Raw genomic sequence first — 25,056 nt, 5'->3', positions numbered from 1 at the left:
TGCTTGTACCTGAACATGCTGTATCTCGGTTCTTATTTTTTCCCCATTACCTGTGTGCCCTTCACCCCCTCCAACCTTCCCTATTTACATAGACTTCATTTCCTTTTTTTTTTCCTTTTCTCATAATTTTTCCTTTACCTTCTTTCCTTTCCCCTTCCTCTCCCATCACCCCTACCCCTTTGGACTTTTCTGCCTATATTAAATTATCAATTATTCATTTTAATCATTTTAACCCTTATTTATACTTTCAGTTTCTCACACTAGAGAAAATATTTGGTATTTACATATGTGTGTCCTATTTATATCACTTAAGAGTATGGCCTCAGTGTGCATCCATTTAGCAATAAATGACTCTAGTTTCTCATTCTTTATGGCTGAGTAGCACCCCATTTTATATTTAAAAAACTCCATATCTTCTTTATCCAGTTTCAAGTTCATGGGCACTTGGGCCGTTTCCAAGCTTCAGCTATTACAAACTGTATAGCTATAAACATGGGTACACATATATCACTATGGTATGATTCTTTTAATTCTTTGGGGAAGATATCCAGCAAGGGAATAGCTGGGTCAAATGGGACCTCTAGTCCTAGTTCTTTGAGGTATCTCCATACTGATTTCCACAGTGGTTGCACCAGTCTGCACTCCCACTAACAATGGAGAAGGGTTCCTTTCTCCCCATATCTTGCCCAACATTTGGTATTGGTTGATTTCTTGATAGCAGCCATTCTTTCTGGGGTGAGGTGGAATCTCAGTGTTGTTTTCATCTGCATCTCTCGAATGACCAGTGATGTTGAACATTTTTTCATATATTTATTTGCTGCTTTCACTTCTTGTTCTGAGAAATGTCTGTTCATTTCAGATGCCCATTTTTGGACTGGGTCTTTGAATTTGGGGGGTCTGATTTTTTTCAGTTCTTTATATATTCTAGATAGTAGTCCTTTGTCTGAGGTACAGCTGCTAAAATTTTTTTCCCACATTGTAGGTTGTCTCTTAGCTCTGTTGGTGGTTTCTTTTGCAGTGCAAAGGCTTTTTAATAAGATGAGATCCCAGTTGTGGATTCTTTGTGCTAGTTCCTGTGCTACTGAGGTTTTGTTCATAAAGTCTTTTCCTATGTCAATGTCTTCAAGAGTTCTACCTAACTTATCTTCTGAAGATACACTTCTCAACAGGATTTCTGGCATTTCCTTACAGGTATAAATCATCTGTATAACTTCCAAAGAAACCGCTAAACCACAAATCTGGCTTCTACAAAATAATTGGAAGTTATATGGTGAATTTTATTACTGGTAAGAATTACAAAATAATTCTCCACTTTCTGTAATATACAATAATAGAATCCCAGAAGTGACTTTGTCCAACATTTTAAAGGCAGAAATAAAATTGATATTGGACCGTAACACTCTGTAGCATTAACAACAAAGGTAAACTCTCATTTTCTCCTTTAAAAAATCCTACACTATGTTTCAGCAAAGCATTTCTGAACTACAAACTTGAACAAAGAGATGTCCTCCTATATTAGGACTTTTCAGAGAAACAAAATCCATAAAATGTATACATAGAGAAAAGGAAATTTTTTTAAAAAGGAATTGGCTCATGTGATGGTAAAGCCTGGTAAGTCTGAAATCTGTAAGGAGGTCAGCAGGCTGAACACCCAGGGAAAGTTGATGTAGCAATTTTGAGTCTGAATGTAGTCAGGAGGAAGAATTTCTCCATCTTTACTGGATTTCTATCATTTCTTTTCAATCCTTATCTCTTATCTGAATTATTAAAATAGCCCCCAACAAGTCTCCTTGCCTTGAGTCTCATCCTCCTATTCCATTTCAAAACCACTGACTTCATTTGCCATCTGAAAATGCTTCAGCAATTCTTCATTGTTTACGAGAGGCAATATAAGCTCCCTATAACATAGTTTACAAAGGCCCTTCGTGATTTAGCTTTTTCCTACTTATTCAGCTCCATCTCCCACCACTTAGTTTCTTTTTGATTTGCAACTGACAAACACTACAATAACCATTAACAAGTATAATGTGATTTTTTTAAACATTTTTTTCTTTATTAAATTCTTTTATTGGTACATTGTAGGTATACAACACAATTACATTTCTCATTGGGAATTGTACCTTTACATAATGCATTTTGGTTCTTATTTCATCCCCATTCCTAGCCCTCCCTTCACCTCCTCCACCCTTCCCTATTTACAAAGACTTTATTTCCATTTTTTCCATTTCTCAGCATTTTTCCTTTCCCTTCTTTCCTTTCCCCTGCCCCTCCCACTACCCCTACCCCTTTGGACCTTTTCTTCCTATTTTGCATTATCGATTATTCATTCTAATCATTGGTACATTTTAGGTATACAATATAATGACATTCATCATTGGAAATTTGCACCTTTACATAGTCTCTCTTGGTTATTTTTCACCCTTGCCCAGCCCTCCCTTCAACCCCTCCATTCCTCCCTATTTACAAAGATTTTGTTTCTATTTTACCATTTTATCATATTAATCCCATGCCCTTCTATCCTTTCCCCTGGCCCTCCCACTCCCTTCCCCTTTGCCCCTTTTCTTCCTATTTCACATTACCTATTATACATTTAGTCCTTATTTACACTTTCAGTTTCTCACACCAGAGAAACTATTCTGTATTTATACATCGGTGTCCTATTTATTTCACTTAAGAGTATCACCTCAATGTGCATCCATTTAGCTATAAATGTCTCTAATTTCTCATTTTTTATGGCTGAGTAGTACTCCATTTTATTTTTAAAAACCACATTTTCTTTATCCAGTCTCCAGTTGATGGGCATTTGGGATGCTTCCAAGTTTTAGCTATCACAAACTGTGTTGCTATGAACATGGGCACACATATATCACTGTGGTATCATTCTTTTAATTCTTTGGGGAAGATACCCAGCAGGGAAATAGTGGGGTCTAATGGGACTTCCAGTCCTAGTTCTTTGAGGTATCTCCATACTGATTTCCACAGTGGTTGCACAGTCTACACTCCCACCAGCAGTGGAGTAGGGTTCTTCTTTCCCCACAGCCACGCCAGCATTTGTTATTGGTTGATTTCATGATAGCAGCCATTCTTTATGGAGTGAAGTAGAATCTCAGCGTTGTTCATTTGCATCTCTTGAATGACCAGTGATGTGGAACATTTTTTCATGTATTTATTTGCTATTTCTACTTCCTTGTCTTAGAAATGTCTGTTCATTTCAGATGCCCATTTTCGGATTGGGTCTTTAAATTTGGGAGGTCTGATCATTTTAAGTTCTTTATAGATTCGAGATAGTAGACCTTTGTCTGAGGAAGAGCAGGTGAAGATGTTTTCCCACATTGTGGGTTGTCTCTTCACACTGCTGGTGGTTTCTCTTGCTGTGCAGAAGCCTTTTAATAAGAAGAGATCCCACTTGTTGATTGTTTGTGCTAGTTCACGGGCAACTGAGGTTTTGTTCATAAAATCTTTTCCTACACCAATGTCTTCAAGGGTTCTACCTAACCTCTGCTCCAACTGGTTCAGAGTTTCTATTTTAATACTTAGATCTTTAATCCATTTTGATTTTAGTTTAGTGCATGGTGAGAGATACAGGTCTAGTTTTAATCTTTGGCAAGTTGAAGCCCAATTTTTCCAGCACCATTTATTAAAGAGGCTATCTTTCCTCCAGTGAGGGTGTTTGGCTCCTTTATCGAAGATGAGATGGCTGAGTGTGTCTGGCATTGTTTCTGCATCTTCTAATCTGTTCCACTGGTCCTCAAGTCTGTTTCTTTGCCAGTACCATGCTGTTTTATCACAGTAGCTTTGTGTATAGTTGCAGGTTGGGGATTGTGATACCCCCTGCCATGTCTCTGTTACCTAGAATTGCTTTTGCTAATCTGGGTCTCTTTTTCTTTCAAATGAATTTTTGGATTGTTTTCTCAAGGTCCATGAAGTATGCTGCTGGGATCTCAATTGGAATGGCATTAAATCTATATAGCAGTTTTGGAAGTATGGCCATTTTCACTATATTAATCCTTCCTCCCCAGGAGCAGGGGATGTCTGTCCATTTTCTGATATCATCTTCAATCTCTCTTTTCAGAGTGCCATAGTTTTCAGAGAAGGTCTTTGATTTCTTTCGTTAGGTTGATTCCTAGGTATTTCAGTTTTTTGGATGCTATTGTGAAAGGAATTATTTGCCCTATTTCTCTCTCAAGGAGTCTCTCATTGGTGTACAGGAAAGCTATTGATTTTTGTGTGTTGACCTTGTAACCAGCTACTTGACTGAATTTGGTTATTAAGTCTAGAAGACTTTTGGTGGAGTTCTTGGGGTCTTCTATATAGAGTATCATGTCATCTGCTAATAATGACAGTTTGACTTCTTCATTTCCTATCTGTATTCCTTTAATTTCTTTCTCTTGTCTAACTGCCGTGGCTAATGTTTCCAGAACTATATTGAACAAGAGTGGTGATAGTGGACATCCTTGTCTTGTTCCTGATTTTAGTGTGAAGGATTTCCGTTTTTGACCATTTAGTATGATATTGGCTGCTGACTTTTCATAGACGGCTTCTATCAGTTTGAGATAGAGACCATCTATTCCAATTTTTTGTAGGGTTTTTATCATAAATGCATGTTGGATTTTGTCAAATGCTTTTTCTGCTTCTATGGAGATAATCATGGTTTTTGTCCTTGGCTCTACTGATATAGTGTATTACATTGATTGATTTGCATATACTGAACCATCCCTGCATCCCTGGGATGAATCCCACTTGATCAGGGTGTATGATCTTCTTGATGATCTTCTGCATTCTGTTTGCCAGTATCTTATTAAGGATTTTTGCATCTATGTTCATTACTGAGATTGGCCTATAGTTCTCCTTTTCATTTGGGTCTTTCTCTGCTTTGGGGATCAAGGTGATGCTTGCTTCCAGGAATGAATTTGGGAGTATTGCTTCCCTTTCAATTTCATTGAAGAGTTTAAACAGTAGTGGCAGCAGTTCCTCTCTAAATGTCTTGTAGAATTCAGCAGTGAAGCCATCAGGGCCCGGGCTTTTCTTAGTTGATAAGTTTTCAATTACATTTTCAATTTCATTGGTTGATATTGGGTTGTGTAGAAGTTTTAGGTCTTCGTTCAACTTTGGTAATTCATATGTATCTAGGAATCTGTCCATTTCTTCTGTGTTGTCCATCTTATTGGGGTATAGGTTCTGGAAGTAGGTATTGATGATCCTCTGGATTTCTGCTGGGTCTGTTGTAGTTTAACGTTTTTCATTCCTAATTGCATGGATTTGGGCCTTTTCTTTCCTTTTTCTGATAAGTTTGGCTAAGGGTTTGTCAATTTTGTTGATTCTTTTGAAGAACCAACTCTTGGCTTCATTGATTTTTTGTATCATTCTCTTAGTCACCATTGCATTGATTTCTGCTCTGATCTTTCTAATTTCCTCCCTTATCTGAGCTTCGGGTTTGTCCTGCTCTTCTTTTTCTAGAAGCTTGAGGTTCAGCATCAGGTTGTTTAATTGGGCTCCTGCTGTTTTCCTAATATGCGTATTCACTGCTATGAATTTCCCTCGTAAGACTGCTTTCATTGTGTTCCACAGATTCCAATATGTTGTACTGTCATTGTCATTTAATTGAAGGAACTGTCTGATTTCTTCAATTTCCTCTGTGACCCATTGGTTATTCAGAAGTGTGTTGTTCAATTTCCACGTGTTTATGAAATTTTTCCAGTTTCTTTTGCTGTGGATCTCCAATTTCATCACACTATGGTCTGATAATATACAGGGGATAACTTCAATTCCTTTGCACTTACTTAAACATGTTCTATGTGTGAGTATGTGGTCCATTTTGGAGAATGACCCATGTGCAGCTGAGAAGAATGTGTATTCTGATTTTATGGGGTGGAACACTCTGTAAACATCTGTTAAGTTCATTTGTTCAAGAGTTTGATTGAGTTCTAGTATTTCATTACTTATTTTTAGTCTAGTTGATCTATCTATTTGTGACAGTGGGGTGTTGAGGTCCCCCACTACAATTTTATTAGTGCATATATGACTTTTCATGTCCGTTAGTATTTGTTTTATATAGTTGGGCCCACTAGTGTTTGGTGCATAGATATTTATGATTGTCATCTCTTCCTCTTGGATTCTTCCCTTTACAAGGATGTAGTGTCCTTCTTCATCTCTCTTAATCAGTGTTGGTTTGAAATCTACTTGATCTGTGAAGAGGATAGCTACTCCTGCTTTTTTTTGGGTTCCTGTCACATGGAGTATTGTTTTCCACCCTTTAACTTTCAGTCTATGTATTTTCTTTTGAATTAAGTGTGTTTCTTGTGTGCAGCATATTGTTAGATTTTGCTTCTTGACCCATTCTGCCAGTCTGTTTCTTTTGATTGGTGAATTGAGACCATTAACGTTGATGGTTATAACTGAAATGCATTGACTTGTCATTGCCATGACTTTTTCTTTTTGTTGGGTTCTCCCCCTTTACATTTAATTTCTTGTCATGCCGGATGAGTTCATTTTGCTTTGCTTCCTGGGGTTGTGATCCTCAATGTCTGTTCCTAGGCTATTGTGTAAAATTCTTTGGAGTGCTGGTTTGGTATTCACAAAGTTCCTAAGGTGCTCTTTGTCATGAAAGTATCTTATTTCTCCATCCATTTTGAAAGATAGTTTTGCAGGGTACATCAATCTGGGTTGGAGGCTGTTTTCTTTTAGGGCTTAGAATATGTCACTCCAAGCTCTTCTTGCCTTGATGGTTTGTGTTGAGAAGTCTGCTGTGATTCTGATGGGCTTTCCTTTATATGTGATTTGTTTCTTTTCTCTAACTGCTTGTAGAACTTTGTTCTTCTGTTGAGTTTCTGGAATCTTAACAGTTAAATGCCTATGTGTATATTTTTTTTGATCAAGGCTATTTGGAGTCCTATATGCCTCACTTATCTGTATGTCAAGCTGCTTTTCCCCTGCTTGGGAAGTTTTCTGCCATTATTTCTGTGAAGAGATTTTTTATGTCATCTGCACTCTCTCCTCTTTCTTCATTGACTACAATCAGTCTTATGTTATTCTTCTTTGCATCATCTAGCAGCTGCTGGATTGATTTCTCATGTTCCCTTATAATTTTGAAGCAAGTTTTCTTTTCCTGGTCACTAATTGCAATCTTATCTTCTATATCTGAAATTCTGTCCTCACATTGGCTCCTTCTGCTGTGTAGACTTTCAATGGAGTTTTTCATGTCCTGGAAATCTATTTGCATCTGTTTTATGGATTCCATTTGTTTCCTATGTTGGGATTCCATCATGTTCCTGAGCTCCTCTCTAGATTTAGTAATCATGTCTTGCACTAGAAGCGCAATTTTTCCTGTTATCTGAGAAATTATTTCTGATTTCATTTTTTCCAGATCCTCTTTTGTTGCCAGTTCAGTGGGTCCAGGTGGTTGAGTATCAGAGTGTTCCATCTCATTTCCCTTTGGGGTTGCTGTAGGTGATCTGGAAGTCTGGTTTTGAGACTTATTTACGTGTTTTCTCATTTCGACTGGGCGGGGGACTGTTGGAGCCTGCACGGATTACCTCCTCTGAGGTGGGAGAGGTGGGACAGGGACGGGAGCAGTGGTAGGGATGGTGGCCGGGAAGCCCCTTCCTCTGGACCAGGAGCAGTGGGACGGCAGCTCAGAAGCCCCTACCTCTGGGCAGGGAGCAGCGGGACTCAGTGCCATGGTGTGGTGGTCCAGTGTCCTCTACGTCTTTGTAGTGTGGAACCAGGTGGCTGTACAGAGGAATGGGGGGGGGGTGTCCAGTGGATTGTTGCTGGGGTGCGGGCTGATTCGGTGTGTTCCCAAGTATAATGTGATTTGATGTATGTATATATTATACAATGATTCATTAACACTAATTAACATATCCATCACCTAACCCACTTATTATTAATTTTGTATACATGGTGAGAACATTAAAATATATTCCAGCACGCCATTATTAACCTTGCTCCCCATTCAGTACAATCATTAAAATATACTCACCCCAGTATAACTGAAATTTATTTAATCTACCAGATCTGGACAGCTACTTGCTGGTGCCAAACACCCCATAACAAGATGCATGCCACTCCCTCTGCTTGCAGTATCGTGTCTACCTGGAAAATGCCCACTCTTCCATTGTTACATCCAAAATGTTTCTTCTTCTCTGACCATGCCCACCTTTTAACACTCACACTTCCTACAATACAGACATGTTGTTTTCTTTTTCTCAGTTCCCATGGTACTTGGTTCACACTTCTATCAATCTCATTTCATAGGTACATTAAAATGTATTTATTTACATGGTTATCATCACCTTTATGTATGTGATCTTATTCAAGAACTGGGGTTTTGTCTTTATTCATTTTACTTTCCAATCAAAAGACAAAGCCCACTATAGTGCTCACCACTTGCCAAACACCCAATAAAGATCTGCCATGGGTAGAAGGAGAGGAAGCCCCCATATTGCTTTGGGGACATTTTACAATCTGTATGCTGCACCCACCTACTAGACTGTGGTGTTTCCTTTATTGGTTTTACATAATTTCAGCTTCTATATATCTTATGTATATATTTTTTTTAAATCTATATTTTCGGGAAAAAAACACAACATGTCTTTCTTTTCAGATTATTCTATGAAAAAGAAAACACCTAAAATAATGATCAAGATAGAACAGACTAGGCCAGAAATAACATCATGTGGCTTTACAACTATTTTTTCTTTCTGGTTTTTTTTTAACCAAATGTAAATTAACTGGAAAGATTTTCTCTAATTTTTTTCCTTCTCTAGCACATATCCCCAGCAGTGAATTAAGTCACTATAAAACACCTAAATAAACCAATCTACAACCTTCTTTACAATTTTTTTACTGTTTTTTGATGAATGTATGATGAGAAAAATCAATATTAATAACATGGATTTTCTTGTCACAAAAAAGTAAAGGACCTCAAGCACCAAGAACAGTTTTATCAACAGAATCTATTTATCTTCATTTGAATGTCTTCTAGAATATGTAAAAAGTACTAAAATATATCTTCTGTCCATGTGTATAATAAGAATTTCTACAACTGTATATATACCTCTGATGTATTCCCCCCCGCAAGATTTTCAACTATGTGTTTGACAAGTGAATAAATAAATCTGTTATCAGTTGAAATTTTTGGTTGATAACATAGTAAAGATTGTTTCCCAGGCAGAAAACATGTAAAGCAGTATTAAAATCTAAGCAAACAAGTGTTCTGTATCTACTTTAATAAATGGTTATTATTATTTTTGCCAAGAGTAAAAAAAAAGATTTTTAAGATTTTCCATGGCCTTTGTATTTGTTTGTAAACATATTCTTCTAGACTTAAGCTTCTTAAAAATGATTACATTGGGGCCGGGGATTTAGCTCAGTGGTTCCACCGCCTGCTTCCCAAGTGCAAGGAGCTGAGTTCAATCCCTGGTACCAAAAAAAAAAAAAAAATGATTACATTTGTTTGCTTTACCCAAGGCTTAACATAATGTCTGGCCTATACAAAACATCTAAGATCTATCTCATAATGAGCACTTTAACCATTAAATTTGATCATCTCACTCTGTCAGTTTTTCTTGTACTGAAGTGTTCAGTGAGGTAGCAAGGTTCGCTTTGGCTAATCATGACTAACTAACCTTCTATTTTGTGTGTGGGTGTTTTTTCCTCCATTCTCCCACCCAGGCTAGGCCCTCTACAATACTAAGTTAATGCTGAGGTTGCAATTATACTTGTTGATTAAGTGATGAATTGAGTTTTATATTTGTACATTCTTTTCTCTGAATCAGAGCTTTTTCATGTCCAAATTTATCCTTGACCTTGATGCAGTGAACCACGGAAAATCAGGCTGAGTAAACCTATCCAACTAGGTCACCTCTGCCCAGGAGAGATGGAGTGCATGTCTCTTGTGATTAACCTGTGCACATCTCAGGAAAGCATGTACCCATACTCTCCACAAGGATATTTCTCCTTGATGATCAGATGAAGGATCAGGGCAAGAATTAGCTGGAGGGAAACTACTTCTAAAGATGAGAGCTCCATGCATGTATCTTGGGACTAAAATGAACCCAGAGCTCAATGGGATGAATTAAATCAAGGGAAGTTGTAGTTTCATCTGGAACAAAATGCAACAGCTCACACTGAATCAGGAAAGTCATTGACACGTGCCTAGGGCAAGCAGCACCTTGTTCTTCACAAGAGTTGTAAAAACTTCAGTGTTTTCTCCATTCCTCAGCAAACATTCCCATCTACCTTATGGTTCCTGAATATGATATGAGATGCTGTGCTTTATGATGGTAGGTAAGAAGGTGGAAAGATCCATCATCTCAGACAGGGCTGAAAGCCCAGGGTTGATAGAGATCCAATGGCCACTCTCTTCCTACTGTTTAAATGACACACACCATGGAGACTCTGCCTTCGCAGCTCCCTGGGTTTCTGGTGCTAAATCATGATCTTTTAGAAAATCAGTACCTTTACAGAAGAAATGAACAGATTCCTAGATATGTATGAATTACCAAAGTTGAATGAAGAAGACCTAAAAATTCTAAACAACCCAATATCAATCAATGAAATTGAAAACTTACCAACTAAGGGCCAGGGATTTAGCTCAGTGGTTCCAGCACCTGCCTCACAAGCACAAGGTCGCGAGTTCGATCCCTGGTACTAAAAAAACAAAAACAAAAACAAAAAAACTTACCAACTAAGAAAAGCCCAGGTCCTGATGGCTTCACTGCTGAATTCTATAATTCGTTTGGAGAGGAACTACTGCCACTACTGTTTAAACACTTCAATGACATTGAAAGGGAAGCAATACTCCCAAATTCCTTCCTGGAAGCAAGCATCACCTTGATCCCCAAAGCAGAGAAAGACCCAACTGAAATAGAGAACTATAGGCCAATCTCACTAATGAACATAGATGCAAAAATCCTTAATAAGATACTGGCAAACAGAATGCAGAAGATCATCAAGAAGATCACATACCCTGACCAAGTGGGATTCATCCCAGGAATGCAGGGATGGTTCAACATACACAAATCAATCAATGTAATACACTATATCAATAGAGCCAAGGACAAAAACCATATGATCATCTCAATAGACGCAGAAAAAGCATTTGACAAAATCCAACATGCATTTATAATAAAAACCCTACACAAAATTGAAATAGACAGTCTTTCCCTCAATCTGATAAAAGTCATCTATGAAAAACCAACAGCCAATATCATACTAAGTGGTCAAAAACTGAAATCCTTCACACTAAAATCAGGAACAAGACAAGGATGTCCACTATCACCACTCCTGTTCAATTTACTTTTGGAAACACTAGTCATGGCAATTAGACAAGAGAAAGAAATAAAAGGAATACAGATAGGAAATGAAGAAGTCAAATTGTCATTATTAGCAGATGACATGACACTCTATATAGAAGACCCCAAGAACTCCATCAAAAGTCTTCTAGACTTAATAACCAAATTCAGTCAAGTAGCTGGATACAAGGTCAACTTACAAAAATCAACAGCCTTCCTCTACACAAACAACAGACTCACTGAAAGAAAAATAGGGCAAACAATGCCTTTCACAGTAGCATCCAAAAAAATGAAATACCTAGGAATCAACCTAGCAAAAGAAATCAAAGACCTCTACTTTGAAAACTATAGCACTCTGAAAAAAGAGATCTAAGAGGATATCACAAAATTGAAAGACATCCCTTGCTCCTGGGGAGGAAGAACCAACATATTGAAAATGGGCATACTTATAAAACTGCCATATAGATTCAATGCAATCTCAATTGAAATCCCAGCAGCATACTTCATGGACCTTGAGAAAACAATACAAAAATTCATTTGGAACAAGAAGAGACCCAGAATAGCAAAACTAATTCTAGGTAACAGAGACATGGCAGAGGGTATTACAACCCCCAACTTGAAACTATACAACAAAGCTATTGTGATAAAAACAGAATGGTACTGGCAAAGAAACAGACCTGAGGACTAGTGGAACAGATTAGAAGATGCAGAAACAACTCCAGATGCATTCAGCCACTTCGTCTTTGACAAGGGAGCCAAATACCCTCACTGGAGGAAAGACAGCCTCTTCAATAAATGTTTCTAGAAAAATTGGGTTTCAACTTGCCAAAGATTAAAACTAGACCTATATATCTCACCATGCACTAAACTAAAATCTAAATGGATTAAAGATCTAAATATTAAAACAGAAATACAGAACCAGTTGGAACAGAGATTACAAAGAACACTTGAAGACACTGGTGTAGGAAAAGATTTTATGAACAAAACCTCAGTTGCCTGTGAACTAGCACAAACAATCAACAAGTGGGATCTCTTCTTACTAAAAAGCTTCTGCATAGCAAGAGAAACCATCAACAGTGTGAAGAGACAACCCACAAAGTGGGAAAAAATTTTCACCAGCTGTCCCTCAGACAAAGGTCTATTATCTCAAATCTACAAAGAACTTAAAAAAAAATCAGACCAGGGCCGGGGATTTAGCTCAGTGGTTTTGCCGCCTGCTTCTGCTGCACAAGTGCAAGGACCCAAGTTCGATAACCGGTACCAAAAAAAAAAAAAAAAAAAAAATCAGGCCTCCCAAATTTAAAGACCCAATCCAAAAATGGGCATCTGAAATGAATAGACATTTCTGAGACAAAGAAGTAGAAACAGCAAATAAATACATGAAAAAATGTTCAACATCACTGGTCATTCGAGAGATGCAAATGAAAACAACGTTGAGATTCCACCTGACCCCAGAAAGAATGGCTGCTAGCAAGAAATCAACCAATAACACATGCTGGTGGGGCTGTGGGGAAAGAGGAACACTGCTCCTGTGCTGGTGGGAGTGTAGACTGGTGCAACCACTGTGGAAATCAATATGGAGATACCTCAAAGAACTAGACTGGAAGTTCCATTTGACCCTGCTATTTCCCTGCTGGGTATCTTCCCCAAAGAATTAAAAGAATCATACCACAGTGATATATGTGCTCCCATGTTCATAGCAGCACAGTTTGTGATAGCTAAAACTTGGAAACAGCCCAAATGGCCATCAACTGGAGACTGGATAAAGAAAATGCGAGGTTTTTTTAATAAAATGGAGTACTACTCAGCCATAACAAACAAGAAATTGGAGACATTTATTGCTAAATGGATCCACATTGAGGCAATACTCCTAAGTGAAATAAATAGGACACACATGTGTAAATACCAAATAGTTTCTCTAGTGTGAGAAACTGAAACTGTAAATAAGGACTAAAAGGCATAATAGATAATGTGAAATAGGAAGAAAGAAGGCAAAGGGGAAGGGGAAGGTGTAAGGGAAAGGAAAGAAGAGAATGGAATTAATATGAGAAAATTTAAAAATGGAAACAAAGTCTTAGTAAATAGGGAGGGATGGAGGGGCTGAAGGGAGGGCAGGGGTTGGGGGAAAAAATAAGAACCAAGAGAGATTATGTAAAGGTGCAAATTTCCAATGATGAATGTCATTATATTGTATACCTAAAATGTACCAATAAAATTAAATTAAAAAAAAAAGAAAAGAAAATCAGTACCTTTGGGGGTATTAATCATTTCCTTTCTCAAAATCTTTCTCTACTGATTCTGGGCAAGAAGCTCTCCTAGAAAAGATCTAAGGTGATTCTTTTCAACCTTCCTGTCTTAAAAAAACTTTCCATTCAGTTCAACCTGCATTCTACCATTTCTCCTCATAATTTACCATAATATTCAAAGATCTTTAAAGTCATGTAATTCAACCTCAACTTTATATAAAGAAACTGAGATTCAGACCTTTCAGAACCAGACTCAAGATACATGTTTCACCAGATAAAGGGTAACCATCCATTTTCATTGTTTGTTCTTCTTTTCTTCTTTTTCTTTCTTGCTTCCTTGCTTTTCCTTCCTTCCTTTCTTCCTTCCTTCCTTCCTTTTCTTCCTTCCTTCTGCTTTCTGTAAGTGCTCTATCACTGAGCCACATCCCCAATCCCAGCCATGTATTTTCAATACCACAATACCACACCTTAAAAGCCACTAGATGTTGCTAAGAAACTAGGTTTTAAGGATCTCCTTCTTCTGTAGTATAGAATTGTGAACAGGTTACTTTCCCTGGTCCTCAAAGTATGGTCACTATGGGTCAGGGATTTAGCTCAGTGGAACTGCACCTGCCTCGAAAGTGCAAGGTCCTGAGTTCGATCCCTGGTACAGCAAAAAAAAAAAGTATGGTCACTAGACTAGCAGCCTCAATAGCAACTGGGAACTTGTCACAACTGAAGAATCCCATACCTCACCCCTGACTTATTGAATCTGAGATCTTTGATGACTTACTAAATAAATAAGTGACCTCGTAATTTGCCTGAAATTACAGTGTTAGAAGGAACAATAATCAAGTCTTATAAAATACCAAGGTCACATAGGACAGTGTTCCCCAACTCTTGAAACAGGTTTATTCTTTCTATTAATTAAGCTAATCTCTTTCTATTTCATTAAAGACTATTCACTCTTACCTGCCACATACTAGAAATATTTAGTGATTCCTTTTTAAATCTAACCCTGCCCTTCACCCAGATATTTTCCAACAGAAAATTATTTCAACCCCATTAACCTCAGAGTCTACCACCTTGGTGTGGGAGGAGGTGAACAAAGTGTGCTATGCTCACTCCTTTGAGAGACAGGGCCCAAAAGGGGGCAGCCTTGAATTGTGAGCATCTTGTGATGATAATCATTTAGGTCTTTGTCTCTGAGCAACGGAGAACACAGGAGTAATTATAGACTCTTGGTTTCCTATGGTGCTTAACAATTTATCATCTCACAAGGACAGCAGAAAAGAATATGATTAATGAGGCTCCGAAAGGCTAAATGGTTTTTCTAAAGTCACAAAGCTAGTGAGCAGAGCTGGGACTAGAACCTCAACCACATATTTTTCCCAGGCATTCTCTCACACACAGTAGAAAAGAAAGCGTAGGACAATCCTGCCTTTAGCTATTATTAGAAGTGCTCTGATCATCAGGCAATGTTTTTATGGAGATGAGCTGACAGTCAGCTGAGAACAAGACTGCTACACAAAACCACTATATCTTGGGAAGTATGGGGAAAGGCAGGATAGTGAAAAAATATAGACAAGGAAGGTGCCAAGGACAAACATTTCCAACTCTACCTTTTACTGAAGACTAAATTTAATGAGCCAATGCATTTGTAAGCTCTTTTTGCCTCTGGTCGTAGACTAAGTGTGCCTAGGGAATGGAAATTTGCTTCATCAATAGCCAACACCCTGCTGGACAAAGGTTAAATTCCCATACAGGTTTGATGAATTAACAAATCACATGTCTGTGCTAACTCCTGAGTTTGTCTTTCACAAAGCCCATTGTACACACCTTGGTCTTGTCCCCTGCATCCTCTCCAATGTCTCTGTAGCCTGGGTCACTGTGAGGGCTCCGCATCAAGAGAATAACCCCAAGGTGGGAGTTTAGCTCAGTGGTAAAGTACTCACCTAGCATGCATGAGGCCCTGGGTTTGAGCCTGAGAGAGAGAGAGAGAGAGAGAGAGAGAGAGAGAATGAGAATGTAGCCCAATAGAGCTCCCATCCTGACCCAGCACAGAGCATAAGCCCCTCTGGCCCTGAAACAGCAATTTTCAGTTAAGCCAACCCAAGCAGTTCTATTGCTCATTCCCCTTAAACATATCAAATGAATTTCTTGCTACAAAAAAAAAATTTATTACCATCCACTGTAATAAACTTCCCTTAAATGACAGCCTCTAAGCCTAATTCTGACCAATCCAGGATACATTTGGAATATCAAAGGATACCAAGCAGTACTGACCTCTCCAACTGCGCCCCCCTTTCCATCCCAAGCACCTTCACCCTGATCCCATCCTTTATCACCTCTACCAGAACTACACTGTCTTCTAATCACTCTCCAGTCTTACGGGTCTCCAGGCTCTCTGCCCTCCAACCATTCTGATATCTGATCTGAGTATCTCCCCCTAGCTGTGGAGTCCAAGGTCCTTGCCTGCCTCTTCAGATTGACTTTTCACCACTCCTCTCAATCATTCTACAGATCAATGGGAGCATTCCCAACAATACAAGAATTCTCCAGCTCTAGACCTTTGCTCATGCTGGCCCCTCAAATTCAGGAGAGAATTGCTTAAATATCAGGAAGAATAAACCTGGTTTAAAAAGGTTGGGAGACAGTGAACTGTGTGACTTGATACTTTATAAGTATCAAGTACTTGTGTGTTGTCCCTTCTGACTGTGTGACTTCAAGTATATTACAAGGTCATTCCGTGTGGTGGATTAACTATGGTCAGTTTAAGTGGGAACACTCAGCTGAACTCAACACGATTTGTTGCCAACAGCATAAATGGAGAACAGGAGGGGAAGATTGTATGCTGCTGATTTCCCAGGAGAAGCTTTGTTGTGGCTGGTTTTCCTGATATGAACTCAGCTGTCCCCATCAGAGGAGCTCGGGTCCCTGCTGTCACCAGGGATAGCTGCTGTTCTCTTTGTGGGAGCTCTGGTCTTCCCCTTGAGCACAGCTTCCTGGCTCCAGTGCAGATCCCTCAGTCTTCTAGCGCAGATTCCCTCACCCCACCAGCAAGACTTTCTAGCTTTCACCACTGGCCTTTGGGCCTTTCCAATGCAGATCCTTGATGTGGACTTGCATGAGAAAATGCTATGGGATCTAGACTTCTGGCTGGACTCATGTGGCACATTGCCATGGGCTCTAGGCCTTCAGCTAGACTTGTGCGGAACACTGCCATGGGATCCAGGTGCTTGGCTAGATTCTTCAGGTCTCCAGCACATGGACAGATCTCTGGCACTCTTATGCATTTGATTTTTTGGATGAATATTATAAGATACTCCTATAAATTTATGTGTTCTGTACTAAATCCATTTCTTTGCAAACACTGACTACATGTAACTCAGCTATCATTCATTGTTTTTTCACCAGCAGAACTGCTCATCTTTCAAGGTGTACTTCTTCTGGGAATCCTTCTTCCAAGGCTCCAAAGTGAGGGAGTTGCTCCCTTCTCCTTGATCTCTCATTATTTCATTCATACCCTGGTGACTTATAACCATTGTTTGCTTGTCTCATCCCTATTTGTAAACTCTTCTAAAATGAAGATGGAGGACTATTCGATTTTTACACATGCTTGAATAACCCATGTTTACCATAGTATCTTTTCTAGGCACACAAAAGTATGTATGTTGCCCTGCATTGAAAGAGATACTGAGGATTGTCCAAATCTATGGAGAACTCAGAAGCTATTGACAGGAAATTCACATGTTGTATGTTGGTAAGAACTACTGACAGTTAAAGAACACCTATATTAGAGTATTAAAAGCTATTAAAATTTTTAGAATGCAAGATAGCAATATATTTCAATATTTTGAATGTGTAAACTCTTTGATTCAGCCATTCTACTTCTAGAGATTCCCTCTATAGATAATTTCACAGAGGTGCACTGAGAAATACCTACGAGAATGTTTGACATAGGGCCGGGGATTTAGCTCAGTGGTTCTGCCACCTGCCTTGAAATCGTAAGGTCCTGAGTTCTATCCCTGGTACCAAAAGAAAAAAAACAGAAAGAAAATCTAAAAACAGTTCTACGAAGAATGTTTGACATAGCTTTGTTAATAGCAAAACAAAAAACAGATACAACCTAAATATCCATTAATGGGAGTACCAGTTAAAAGAAAAACATTATGCCTATATTATGTAATACCATTATGTTGCTGGTACAGTTTGGATACCGAGTGTCTCCCAAAAGACCATATGTTAAAGGCTTGGTCTTCTGCTCATAGTGCTACTGGGAAGTGGTGAAACCTTAGGAAGTGGAGCCTAGTGGAAGGAAGTTTGGTCATCGAGGGTATCCCCTTGAAGGAGACATTGGGACCCAAGCCCTCTCCTGTCTCTCTTGCTTCTTGACTACCATGAGGTGAGCAGTTTTCTCCGCCATGTACTCTGCCATAATGTATTTCATCACAGGCCCAAAAGCAACAAAGCCAGCCAATTGTAGACTGAAACCTCTAAAACACAAACTGAAACTTTCTCCTTTATAAGTTAATTTTCTCAGGTATCTTGTTACAGCAACACAAAGTTGATTAACACAGTCACTAAGAATGAAAAAGACCTATATATACCGTTAGTCCATTTTCCACTGCTATAATGAAATTACTGTGACTAGATACTTTTTAAGGAAAAGAAGTTTATTTATCTCACAGATTGAGAGACAGAAGTCCAAACAACATAGTGCCAATTCTGGTAGGATTCCATGACAGATAAAATCATGACAGGAACATGTTCAAGAGGGAAGGATCACATGACAACACAGAAGCCAAAGGAACAAGGGAAAGACCAGCCTCTTTTATAAACACCTCTCTCAAGAACTGTGATCCAGTCGATCCCCGGTACCAAAAAAAAAAGAAAGAAAGAAAGAAGAGTTATGGGCTGGGGATTTAGCTCAGTGGTTTCACTGTCTGCTGAGCAAGTGCAAGGACCCAAGTTCAATCCCCAGTAACACACAAAAAAAAAAAAAAAGAATGTTCCGGAGATTTAGCTCAGTGGTTCCAGCACCTGCCTCACAAGCACAAGGTCCCAAGTTTGATCCTCAGTTCCAAAAAAAAAGAATTGTGATCTGGGCTGGGGATTTAGCTCAGTGGCCCTGCGCCTGCCTTGGAAGTACAAGGTCATGAGTTTGATCCCTGGTACCAAAAAACCCAAAATGAACTGTGATCCCAAATCAATTCCATGAGAGGACAGTGCCCTCAAAGGCCTAATTACCTGCCACTAAGCTCCTGCTCTTAAGTGTTCCTCCACCTCTCAACATAATCACACTAGGGTCCACACTTCCAAGACATGAGTGCTTAGGAGCCACCATTCAAACAATATCCAAGCCACAGCTGTAGTAACTTGCAAAGATGTTCAAGATATAAAAATAAATGAAAAAGCAAGTTGTAGCACAATGGAAGGAAATGCTCCAAACATAACAGTGGTTAAGTTTAGGACATAGAATTAGAGAATAATTTCATTCAAACACTATACATTTCCATATTTTTTATTTCTAAGGGAGCAATGCATTTATAAAACACATACATTTAAAAAAAAAAAAGCAGAAGCCACACATACATACACACTACGCCCAGCTTCCCTTTTGGATGCTGGGGATGGTAAGTCTAGTGCTACCCACAAGCTACAAAAGCTAGAGCCTGCTTTTCTGAAGGTGCTCCACAAGGGAGGCACAGTTCTGATTGCTGCTCCTTCCCAGCTGCCAATCATACCCTTCCTCAGTAGATCCAAACAGGCAGAGAGGGGAGCAGGTAGGTGGGAAAACTTGACATCAACAGCTGCCTCTGCCTCTCTCTTTCCCTGTAAGGCTGCCTTGTCAAGCTCAAAATTAGAAGGGTAATGAAAGGTGGGAATATCAATTAACTGCAGAAGTAGCACTCCCTTCTTCACTTCCAGTGGCATCCTAGGTCCTAGGCAGGGTGCCCAACAGAGTAGATTTCTGCAACACAGCCTGGCCTGTTTGGAGCTATCTGTGAAAGTCAAATAGGGACATGACAGAAACAGCTGAAAAAATTCCATGAATTAGTATATTGCCTAATCTTTCTCTTTGGATGAGTGTCCATCTCTGTTTTAAGCCATGGAAAAGGGGACCAGAGTAAGATTGTCACCAGCTTTCTTCCCAATTAAATAACAGGATACAGGCCTGGCATCACCAATATTTCAGAAGCTCATGCAAAAGTATTAAACCAAGTGAGTCCTTTCATCCCTCCCACTATGCAAGCTCTAGCATATAAGTTAGACTAATACATTTGTGGCAAATAAAAATAATCCTAATCACGTTATATTATTAGCTCTAATAATGCCATTATTATTAGTGATATAATAGCTCAGTAAACATTTTTTTACTGTATGTTAAGTACTATACCAAATGCTTTGTATGCATTATCTCACTTTAAAACAATCCTCTAGTTAAGTACTGTTAACCTGGTTTTATAAATGAGAACACTGATGCTTTATTAAATAATTTCCATGACATTACTGAACTAGTAAGCAGCAACCCTAAGAATGACTTAGTACCATTCTTACTATACTACACTATACTACAGTGGTTTGCACAGTAGATTCTTAGGAGTCATGAGGAATATACCAACAGGAAACCAAAATACTAGACTACTTACAAACTTACTTTCCCCCTTAAAATCCTATAAAAATGCAAGAAAGATATTTTGAAAAAATACATTAAACCAATTAACAGTAGAGGAAGTATAATTCATTGGATAAGCATACAGACACTAGAGCCAGACTACCTAAATTCAAATCTCAGCTTTCTATCATCTACCAGCTGTGTGACCTTAGGCAAACTTTAACTTTTCTGAGCCTCACTTTTGTCATTGTTAAATTGGGTTGTTCTAGGTGTTCGAGAAGTTAATATAACAAAGACATTAGTTTCCAATTGCTGCTGTAAAAATTTACCACTTAGTGGCTTAAAACAACACAACTTTATTACTTAATAGTTCTGAAAATCAGAAGTACTCAGTCATCTCTCTGGACTAAAGTCAAAAGCTATTGGTCCTTGTGGAGGCTCAGAGCGAAGCATGAAACAGTGAGGACCCCAGCACAGATAAGTTTTTTAACACGAAGATAGAAGCAAAAAGCGGCTTTTAATGTTGCCGGTGACTCAGCAAGTGACCCTGTCGGTCTCGCGAGCCCAGAATAGAAGTTTGCACTTCCTTATATACCTCTTTTTACATATACAAGGCTTAATTCCATTGGAGTTTACCTGGGAATATAGCAAGCCTGATGTACACAAAGCAGAGCAGTGGAGAGGGGGTGGGCAGAGTTCTGGCAGGACTTTATCAGTCCATTACACTACTTTGGTGACAGACTACATAAGTTGTCATGGTACTCAGGTACATTGTATAAAGAGCATAGTTACCTAGTTAACCCACAGTTGCTTAATAAGACAGTTAACAAATAGTTGCCCAATATGGAATCCATCCACCCCATATGGATGGAGGGGTGGTCTCCTCTCTCTCAAAATACACTTCTTTGCTCTTTCCTATTTGTAGAGGCTACTTGCAGTTCATCCTCAAAGCCAGAATCCCATCACTCCAACCTCCGCTTTCCTGATCACATCCTTTTCTGATTCATTCTCTCTTGCCTCATTCTTCCCCTTATAAGTATCTGTAGGCCCACATGAGTAATCCAAGATAATCTTTTCATCTCTAGATCCTTCGCCTACACATACATGTAAAATCATTTTTTCTGAATAAAGTACAGTAACATATTCACAGGTTCTGGGGATTAGGATGTAGATATCTTTGGAGTCATTATTCTATCCAATCTCTCTCTCTCTCACACACACACAAACATAGTAAAGATTATGTATGAGCAAATCAAGACTTTTGGGGAATTCCTGAAACATAGAAAACAATCACATTGGTGAATACAACTGTTAGATTTCCCTCACCTTAAGATGGCTGCTACATAAAATGGCAGCCTTCTCCTTCCCATAATACCCTGCTTCCCACTTAAAAATATGGCTTCAGTTGTAACTCAGACAAAGGGCTACTATCTAGAATATATAAAGAACTGAAATAAATCAGACCCCCCAAATTCAAAGACCCAATCCAAAAATGGGCATCTGAAATGAATAGACATTTCTCAAAGAAGTAAAAGCAGCAGGTCCAAAGTCTGTACAACAAATTAGAACTGAATATGTATATGATTAAATATTAATTTTATATGTGGAAAAAAGTTATTTTATAGGAAAAGGAGCATGGCCTTTGGAAAATGATATTTATAAAAGTAACAGCTGACAAGGAGGAAGGGGGAGACACTGTTGGGGATCTCTGCTGACTGCCCCATACCTGACCAGAAAAATGATGAAAAAAGATAAAATCAAGCAGCCATGAAGACAAGGAAGAAATAAATGTAACATCAAATATGTGCAACACAAAGCATCATTTTGGGTGAACAGATATTCCATATATCCATAATCAATAAGTGACAAAAAACACTTGTAACCTATAGTGCTGAACAAGACCAGATTTATTGTATACTTTAAAAAATTAAGTTTAGCTTTTAGCCTAATGTCCAGGCACTGCAGACACTGGAATCTAATTTATTATTTGTTGGAATACTAACTTGTTGAGAGCACATTTTATGTGCCTTTACTTATTTCATCATTTAAGTATAAAAGCTCTTGAAAGTAATTTGATTTTATCTTTTTTACTTAAAACCATCTCATTTGTTTAAAAAATTTCTTAGGGAAGCTAATTTATCATGCTTATTATAATGTGTTGAATTGATCTGAAGGCAAAAATCCAGCAAATAAAGCCCTAACATACATTACTCCTTGCAATAAGATGTAATCATTTAAATGCTAAGATTACATAACAAGAAAGTAACTTGTTAGAAACAAAACAAAAAAGAAGGCCCTGAAGTCTGAATTCATAACGGCCTTTACACTATCATTTTTGTGGAATGAGCCTTAGAACATAAATATTTTCCAAAATGTTTTCTTTCTAAATAGTTCACAATATAGGACACCACTAATGCTAAATAATTTTTTTTTTGAGCCAGGGTCTTGCTGTGTAGACCAGACTAGCCTTAGGCTGGCTTCAAACTCAGGGTGATCCTCTTGCCTCAGCCTTCTAAATACTGAGATTACATCACCACCACACCTGGTGACTGATGAGTATATTTTAAAACAAATCCAGTACTGACAGGGAGGCTCTTCTAAGTTATTACAATGGAAGGCTATATACTCACTACACTGGCTCTGTCACTGCTTTCCCCTTCAGGAATAATCTTTCGTACTTTAAAAAAACCCTGTCACTTTTTAGTTTAAGTTAGTTTGGATTAAAAAATGGTATTTCTGCAGCCTTCCTGCCCTTTCCACATAAAAAACATGGCTTTTAAAAGATCTCTTTTTTAAGAAATAAGATGTATTCCTAAAAGGACTAATACCTTCCATCAATAAAAATATCCAAAAGGACACACAACACACACACACAAAAAAGAAGTAAAAGCAGCAAATAAACATGAAAAAATGTTCAACATCACTGGTCATTCGAGAGATGCAGATCAAAACAACACTGAGATTACACCTAACCCCAGAAAGAGTGGCTGCTATCAAGAAATCAACCAGTAACAAATGCTGGCGGTGGTGTGGAGAGAAACGAACCCTTCTCCATTGTTGGTGGGAGTGCAGACTGGTGCGACCACTATGGAAATCAGTGTGGAGATACCTCAAAGAACTAGGACTAGAGGTCCCATTTGACCCAGCTATTCCCCTGCTGGGTATTTTCCCAAAAGAATTAAAAGAATCATACCACAGGGATATATGTGCACCCATGTTTATTGCGGCACAGTTTGTAATAGCTAAAGCCTGGAAACAGCCTAAGTACCCATCAACTGGAAACAGGATAAAGAAGATGTGGTTATTTTATAAAATGAAGTACTACTCAGCCATAAAGAAAGAGAAACTAGAGTCATTTATAGCTAAATGGATGAATATTGAGGCCATACTCTTAAGTGAAATAAATAAGACATATATGTGTAAATACCAAATAGTTTCTCTAGTGAGAGTAACTGAGAGTGTAAATAAGGATTAAAAGGATTAATAACTAATAATTGATACTTTGAAATAGGAAAAGGTCCAAAGGGGCAGGGGTGGTGGGAGGAGATGGGGAAAGGAAAGAATAGAAAGGAAAAATTATAAGAAAAGAAAAAAAAAAAAAAAAGGAAACAAAGTCTATATAAATAGGGAAGGGTGGAGGGGGTGAAGGGCGCACAGGTAATGGGGAAAAAATAAGAATCAAGATACATCACGTACAGGTACAAGCACCCAATGATAAATGTAAATGTATTGTATACCTAAAATGTACCAATAAAAGAATTTAAGCAAAAAAATACAAAATAAAAATATGGCTTCACCTGCCAAAAGACTACCTTCTTCCCAACATGCCCCTCGTCCCGCCAAAAGAATAACCTGATACTTGTTACCTCCTAGCAACTAGTGATGTCACAGGCTCCTCCAATCCCTAGCCACTACATCACTCAACCCCACCCCAGCTCCTATAAGAAGTGCTCCCTGTTCCCCCCATATTGCTCTCTCTCCTTTGTTTGGAGACAGCCCGGTAGATTGTCCCTACAATAAAGGCTTGTGGTTATGGTCTGGTCTTGGTTTTCAGCCCTTTTACCTGACAACAACCATAGCCCAAAATACAATGAGAACATTATCAGGTATAGTTCCAGGGGAGCACCAAGCTTGGAGACAAAATACCTAAGAGGTAGAAAGGGCTATAAGTACTTAATCAAAAGACTAGCTGGATCTGTGGGTCCTTCCAGACTCCCCATTTCTTTTAAGAGGCAGACAGTAGAGTACACCTAGTGAGAATGAGAGTGTGATGTGACAGCGTGGGTAAATAACAAGCCCTACCCTCAGCAGACAGCCATCAGTACAAGCATTATGTGGGACTGTATGATTCCAAATTCAATTACTCCCCTAGCCTCTATTGTATTTAAAAATTAATGGTTAAAATGTGCTTGTTAGTTCTGGGATAATAGATAAAATCTGTAGCAAAACAAAGTTCCTAAGTAAATTACTCAACCCCTTGTTTGTCCGGAGAACGAATGTTCCCGGGCCCACTGTCGGTAGAACAATCCATCAATGTGTCTGCCAACCATCAGTACGTGACGGTCGTGACCATATGGTCGTGACCATTAGTGTGTGTGTCTGCTGACCATCAGTACGTGACAGTCGACCACTAACCTTTGTTCCTTTTTTTTCGTACATCTACATGTTAAACTCCCCCTCAACCCCCTATAAAACAGCCTCGGACTCTGAGCCAGTTGCCTCTCTAAGCTATTTTGCTTTGGGAGTGCCGTCTGGCCAGACTAATAAAGGTCTGTTTTATTTTCCAACTTGTCCGGTGTGTTCCTTCCCGGGTGTTCGTCGCTGCAGTCAGCTCCTCGGAACGTTTGGTAAGCCCCTCGGTCTTACAATTATGAGCAGCACTTCCTGTCTCTCCCTGCCACCGTCACAAAACCAG

General features: G+C 38.7%; 1 long non-coding RNA gene across 10 annotated transcripts in view; it reads right to left on the bottom strand.

The window, feature by feature from the left end:
* Nucleotides 1-25,056, bottom strand: part of LOC147827836 (uncharacterized) — a 92,082-nt gene that overhangs the window by 45,605 nt on the left and 21,421 nt on the right. For 5 of the 10 annotated variants that reach the window (XR_015451584.1, XR_015451585.1, XR_015451590.1 and 2 more), the window contains exons 2-3: nucleotides 15,362-15,506; nucleotides 10,575-10,653 (exon numbers count right to left, since the gene is read on the bottom strand). This is a non-coding gene — a long non-coding RNA (uncharacterized LOC147827836). Of the gene's footprint in view, nucleotides 1-2,280; nucleotides 9,421-10,574; nucleotides 10,654-15,361; nucleotides 15,507-25,056 lie in introns of those variants that run through there. The other 5 variants (XR_015451587.1, XR_015451586.1, XR_015451592.1 and 2 more) reach the window with 3 other exon arrangements.

The sequence above is a fragment of the Heterocephalus glaber genome, unplaced genomic scaffold (assembly GCF_053883595.1).
Source record: "Heterocephalus glaber isolate CG9 unplaced genomic scaffold, H.glaber_assembly_v1.0 deba00001429, whole genome shotgun sequence".
NCBI lineage: Eukaryota > Metazoa > Chordata > Mammalia > Rodentia > Bathyergidae > Heterocephalus > Heterocephalus glaber.
This window is presented reverse-complemented; position numbering and strand designations above follow the sequence as displayed.